The 6,970-nt window shown below is 43.8% G+C and overlaps 1 pseudogene; it reads right to left on the reverse strand.

The window, feature by feature from the left end:
• Window positions 1-4,479: 4,479 nt before the first annotated feature.
• On the reverse strand, window positions 4,480-4,715 carry LOC146893381 (Nuclear RNase P; annotated as a pseudogene).
• Window positions 4,716-6,970: the final 2,255 nt, after the last annotated feature.

Genomic DNA, 6,970 nt, shown 5'->3' on the forward strand with positions numbered 1-6,970 from the left:
TTTGTCTAAAAAAACAAAGAAGGCTATCTAATATAAGTAAATTATATATAATACTGAAAGCAGCCTAGTATTAGCATAAGAACAGACAGGAGGATCAATGGAACCGAATAGAAGACCTGGATATCAATCCACACATCTTTGAACACCTGATTTTTGACAAGGAAGCAAAAAATATCAAATGGAAAAAATAAAGCATATTTAACAAGTGGTGCTGGCATAACTGGATATCAACATGTAGAAGAATGAAAATAGACCCATATCTATCACCAAGCACAAAACTCAAGTCCAAATGGATCAAATATGTCAACATAAAGCCAGCCACACTGAACCTCATAGAAGAGAAAGTGCGAAGTACACTTGAACACATTGGCACAGAAAACCACGTCCTAAATATAACCCCAGCAGCACAGACACTGAGAGAAACAATTAATAAATGGGATCCCTTGAAACTAAAAAGCTTCTGTAAAACAAAGGACACTATCAACAAAACAAAACAGCCTACAGGATGGGAAAAAAAATCCTCACTAACCCCACATCAGAGGTCTGAGCTCCAAAATAAACAAAGAATTCAAGAAATTGGAAACCAAAAGAACACATAATCCAATTTAAAAAAAATGGAATAAAGACCTAAACAGAGAACTCTCAACAGAGGAATCTAAAATGGCTGAAAGACGCTCAGGGAAATGTTCAACATCCTTAGTCATCAGAGAAATGCAAATTAAAACAACTCTGAGATTCCATCTTACACCTGTAAGAATGGCCAAGATCAAAAACACTGGTGACAACTTGTGCTGGAGAGTTTGTGGGGAAAAGGGAACACTTCTGCATTGCTGGTGGGAATACAAGCTGGTACGATCCCTTTGAATGTCAGTGTGGTGATTTCTCAGAAAATTAGGAAACAACCTTCCTCAAGACCCAACAATACCACTTTTGGGTATATATCCAAAGGATGCTCAATAGTATCACAAGGACATGTACTCAACCATGTTCATAACAGCTTTGTTTGTCATAGACAGAACCTGGAGACAACCTAAATGCCCCTTGACTGAAGAATGGATAAGGAAAATGTGGTACATTTACACAATGAAGTATTACACAGCAGAAAATAATAACGACAGCTTAAATTTTGCAACAAAATGGATGGAGCTAGAAAACATTATTTTGAGTGAGGTAACCCAAACACAGAAAGAAAATTATCACATATACTCACCCATTAGTGGTTTTTAAACATAAAGCAAAGAAAGCCAGCCTACAAACCACAATCCTAGAGAACTTAGACAATAATGAGGACACTAAGAGAGACTCACACAGATCTAATCAACATGGGAAGTAGAAAGTAGAAAAAGAGAAGATCTCCTGAGTAAATTGGGAGCATGGGGACCTTGCGGGAGGGTTGAAGGGGAGAGGGGAGAGGCAGGGAGGGAAGCAGAGAAAAATGTAGAGCTCAATAATTATCAATAAAAAAGAAAATAAAAAAGAAAACTATATACAATAAGTACAATGACTGCTGGACAATAGTGGCACACACCTTTAATCCCAGCACTCGGGAGGCAGAGGCAGGCAGATCTCTGTGAGTTCGAGGCTAGCCTGGTCTACAAGAGCTAGCTCTAAGACAGGTTCCAAAGCTACAGAGAAACCCTGTCTCAAAAACCAAAATAAATAAATAAATAAATATACACAAATAAATGAATAAATAATAAATAAATAAAATTCAGTTCTTATTTAAAAAATTAAGTACAATAACTATATACTGAAAGACTCTGGGGCATCTCAGCATTACTGCCCCTCCTCCCCTGGGAACCAGGAACCTGATCGACACCCACACATGTACTGGAGCTTTGGGTACTTTCCCGGTTTTATCTCAGTGAAGTTCATTTCCCAGTGAGTACCAGGTCGGTCTCCCCTAGTTCTCTGGAGCGATCTGGCATCCTGCGTTTACCTTGGTGCAGGGGACACAGATTGATGTTACCTGCTGTATGAGGGAGTTAAGACCTGGAATGCAAAAGTCAGTCTTTTTCATAAGAGATCTAATGTTTTTTCGTGTGTCCTAAATGAGTCCATCGATGCATCTAGGTGATCATGTCCTAAATGAGTCCATCGATGCATCTAGGTGATCAGCTCAAAGACATCTTTTTTGGGCAATACGATTTTGTCCTGATACCTCTAAACTCTCTGTTGTTCATCAAAGTTTGTATTGAGTTTCTGGATAGTCTCTAGATCCTGGGTGGAATATTGGAAATAATCCTCTGAGGAGGGTGGTGTCTCTGCCAGGGGTAATATTTCTGAGCTCAGTGCAGCCTGTTTAGCTGTCTCATTGGCCATCCAGCATCCCTTGGCGACGGGATCATTACCTCTTTCAGGTGTCCTCCATTCGAAGGCGAATAACAGCTGGCTCTGGAGGCTAAGTCTCAGACAGAAAAAAGCATCCTTTAAATCAAGTACCAAACATGGGCTAGAGGCAGAGTGCTCAAGAGATGATAAGGGTTTGGCACCCTCAGATTAACTTCCCTTAAATCTTGGACTGATCTGTAGTTCCCTGTGCCCAAAGTTAAAAGTCTCTGAATGTGGGGCCTGATTTCCTCTCGGGCTTTGTGGCTCCAACCGTGGGAAAGGCGGTTCAAACAGTCTGTGTTCATCTTCTAATCTCAAGATTAGAATTCGAAGAGCCAAGACTCCGTTTTCTGAGCAGTGGTTTTGTGCCCCAACTTTGGACAAGAGGTCCCTGCCCAGCAGTGGGTAGGAGCATTCCAGCACCATGAGGAAAGAGTGGGTCATTTGGCCTGTGCCCAAATTAACTTTTCTTTCTGTGGTCCACCGATATAACTGGCTTTTTCTTGGGTTTGGCTGGACATTTTGGGCAGTTCTTGACCCAATGTCCTCTCTCTTTGCAATGGGCACATTAGTCTCCGTCTATCCGTGGCCGCCTTTTGTCTCCTCCTGATGCTTTTTTGGTTGCTCTATATTATGTACTATTGTGGCCAAGATCTTGCTTAATTTAGGGCTAAATTTTTTTATCTCACTTGTCCTCCCTGTCTTTCTGTTCTCTCATCAGACCTTTGAACTATTGCTCTATCTTAGCCAAATTGGTGGGGTGTCTACCAGCCCCTTTGAGAGCCGTCAATAAAATTTGGTGATAGAAGCAGAGGTGTTTCCTACTGGCTGAAGTACTAAAGTCCCAGTCAAGGGGAAGACATCAGCTCCTGGGACTTTTTTTTTTTTTTGAGTTTTAAGGAAAATGCGCTGCTTTTCCTTTTCTTCTCTGTGGTTAGGAGCACCTGTAAAAGTTGTTGGCAATCGTCCCAAGTGTGCTGGTGGGTAATCAGAACAGATCTATAAGTGCAATCAGGGCCTGAGGGTCCTGAGAGAAGGAAGGGAAAGGTCGGAGGCTGAAAAAGGCCAGTATTGTATTTGGCTTGATACCGAGCAGAGGGTATCAGGCTTTATTTATATTTAACAGTATTTAACACTAGCAGGGGAACAGTAGAGACACGACCAGTGACAGAAGGACATCAGTTAGCCTCAGACACGGCAAGCACAGGAAGCTGTCACCCTGTGGTATGACAGCTCAGCAGCCAGCCATCAAGCCCTCATGGAGAACATCTAAGAATTTGAGGTGGCCCCAAAATGAAAAGTTTCTAAGATTAAGTTGATTTTTTTTTAAGGCAGCAGTACCTATTTATAGAAACTTAAGGTCTATGCTTCCCCAGTGAGAGGGAGCATGCTAGCCATGGCTTTTAAATAAGACCAGAGCCAAGGAATGAAAACACCAGTGTGCCCCCTGCTCATTCATAGACAAGCTGGAAGAGGGACATTGAGACCATTCTGTCCTCTCATGAGAGTGACAGACTAGAAGACACAGACTTGTGTGTTTGCTCAGAGATGATCCACCAGAGCCGAGAGGACAGGTTCACAAGTGACACAGGAGGAACCAAGGCTGCTGAGCAGCTCTGGAGAGGCAGAGAGAGAGGCTAGCAGGCTCCAGCAGTGTAGTTCAGGCTGGAAGGCTGGCCTCAGTGCAGTGAGAGGCTGTAATGGGTAAAACACGGGGCTAGAACAGGGCAAGGGACAGATGAATGCCAGAAATAGTCTATGATTTTCAAAAATCCCTAGACTGCAGGGAAAATGGGTTAAGAGGTGACTTCAATAAAAATATATAAAGGATAAACATTATCCTGGGTAATAGTCCTTTTATGTATATGAACTCTTCTTACTGGGTCATTGCTTTCCTCTGCAGTGTGATCTAAAGATCTAAGGAGAAGGCCATAGGGATGCTGAAAAGTAACCTTTTATTTTCCTTTTTTCTATTATTATCCGGGGTGTCTCCATAGACAGTCTTCTGAGCAGTGGAGGCTGGTCCTTCCCTTTTCTAGCATACCAGGGAATGAAGGGCCCGGCGCAAGCACCCTGTAGGACAGAGCCTGATGGTATCAGGGTCGCAGCGCGCTGGCTCACCGGTTCCGTGGTGGGCTGGTGTGGGCTGGTATGGGCTGCTGGCTGTGAGTTTGTTCCAAGCTACGGCGAGGGAGGCATCCATCCACCCGGGGCCTCTCCTGCCCAGTTTGCTTGAGCCCGGAGCCCTGCTCCCTGGGAACTCATCTCCCCATTCGGGGAGGACACAGTTAGGGCCGCGGGGGGGCCCCCAGTCTCAGACCTTCTCAGGGGCCGGGGAGTGACAAGCACTCAGCATGTGGCCGGGCTGATGAGCTTCCTCTGCCCGGCCCAATCGGTTCCCCTAGCGCCAGGAGCGGTTGCCGCATCACTGTAGCCTGACAACCCGGCGACGCTTCTGCACCCACCGCCTGCTGCGGTCACGGGCGGATGGAGGCGCCTCTCCGCTGCACCTGAGCCGGTGCATAGGGAGGGAGATGGAGCGGGCGTGCAGACGGAGAGACGCAGGAAATAGGACAGAGGCTCGGGGAGTCGGGGAAGTCGGAGCGCAGCTCGGGCAAGTGGGAGCGGGCGTGCAGCATCCGCCAGGCGCTCCCATAACACCAGATTTAAGTTTGAAAACAAACAGGTACACAAAAACAAAGGTACAAAAAGACTGACACAAACTCAAAATCAGGAGCCGCAGCCACAAACCGGTGTAAAACCGGAAGTACAAAACGGAGGTGGGAGCTGGCAACAACAGTCGCACTTCCTGGGGACTGGGGCAACCTGGTCGCTCTCAGTCCCCCAAATTGCTGCCTGTGGAGTGTCCTCTAGGGCTGGGCCAGGGGTCTCAAGCCATGTCTGCCTCCCCTCTGGTCCCATTCAAATACCAGCCCTGCGCAGGTACAATTTTTTCAAATTATTGACGAACACAAAACATAGTAACAGACAGACAGACATTAAGGTGAGCTCGTTCTTACCTCCAACTAGGTTCAGAATGGGTTTGGGGACAACCAGATTCCCCGCCAATGCACCAAATGTTGCTCTTACACCACAGTTGATGCAAAAGCAAGAGGAATTTAATTTGACTGGCACATCAGGGTCCTCAGCCTCCGGAGGAGAAGGACCCCGAAAAGCTATTACAGGCTTCTTTCAAAGAAAATCCGAAGGACTCAGTGGTTAAGAGCATTCCCTGTTCTTCCAAACATCCTGAGTTCAATTCAGCAACCATATGGTGGCTCACAATCATCTGTAATAAGGTCTGGTGCCCTCTTCTGGCCTGCAAGCATACACACAGACAGAATACTGTATAGATAATACATACATAAATAAATATTTAAAAATCCGCAGAATCAAAAAGGGGGAGTGCAGAATCAAAGGGGGGAGTCCAGGAGTCGTTTGTCAGCTTATTTGTGACTAGCTCGTTTAATGGTCAGCTAACTATGATTAGTCATTGCTATGGTGATTGCTGGGTTGGTTGAACAAGGAGGAACATCTGCAGGTCATTTTGTCCCAGTTCCAGAAACTGGGTCTATTCGGAGAAAGAATTGCAGACCTGGGAAAGTACCCAAAGCTCCAGTACATGCATGGGTGATGATCAGGTTCCTGGTTCCCAGGGGAGGAGGGGCAGTAATGCTGATGTGCCCCAGAGTCTTTCAGTAAAATATATAAGGCAATAAATACATCAATTATGTCTAGTCCATTTGCATTTGACAAATTCAGAGAAAATATTTCGTATCTATCTTATATCTTATCTTGGTGAGTCCAAAGTCTTATACCTAATTTATTTTCTATCATAACTTGCTTTCTGTGTCTGGTAAACTATAACTATATCTATCTAATCTTCAACTCCCTCGGAGACCCAAGAAGGAAATAATACTAATTGAGTAAGCAGGAAGTACAAACAAGCAACTTCTAAAACATGTGAATAATGACAGAAACAGCTGGCTGCCTGGACAGTCACCCAAAGTTCCTCTGCAATGTTGGGGCATCCATCTTCAGCCTACAGACCTAGCATATTTGACAGACTTTTCTGTGAAGCACTGTATTTTGTGTCCTGCTCACCTAATTAGAACAGCATACTGTCAGCAGTTGAGGCAAGGGCATTTTCTTGCCCAGCAACTTATTTTTACCACAGAGAAAGTAAACTCAATGTGGAGTTTCTTCAATGCCCATTATCTTCTCTGAAGTAGATTGGTGCTGCCAGGAGCAGACATGTCTCATTGTCATAAAAAAGAAGAACCTAAGTTATTAAAACATCTTAAATGCCATATTCTGTAGATCTCTGAAGTGTTAAAGATGCCCTATCTATCTAAATTGTATCTTTTTTTGACCTTGAAAATATACCTAGTGTGACTTCAAGTTCGATTATACTAGGTGATTAATACTAAACTGTGTTTCTTTATTATCATAAACAGTTGATAATAATAATTTTCAAGGACTAGAAATTTGCATTACATTGTTAAATGAGCTCTATAGGTACAATACCTTGAACAAGATTAAAAATGTATATGCGGTATGTTTTAACAGAATTAATCTCAAATTTGTAACAACATACAAAGTTTGCATACAATATGCAAAAGTAAAACCAATGTAAAAT

Source organism: Myodes glareolus, chromosome 7, assembly GCF_982192425.1.
Source record: "Myodes glareolus chromosome 7, mMyoGla1.1, whole genome shotgun sequence".
Classification (NCBI taxonomy): domain Eukaryota; kingdom Metazoa; phylum Chordata; class Mammalia; order Rodentia; family Cricetidae; genus Myodes; species Myodes glareolus.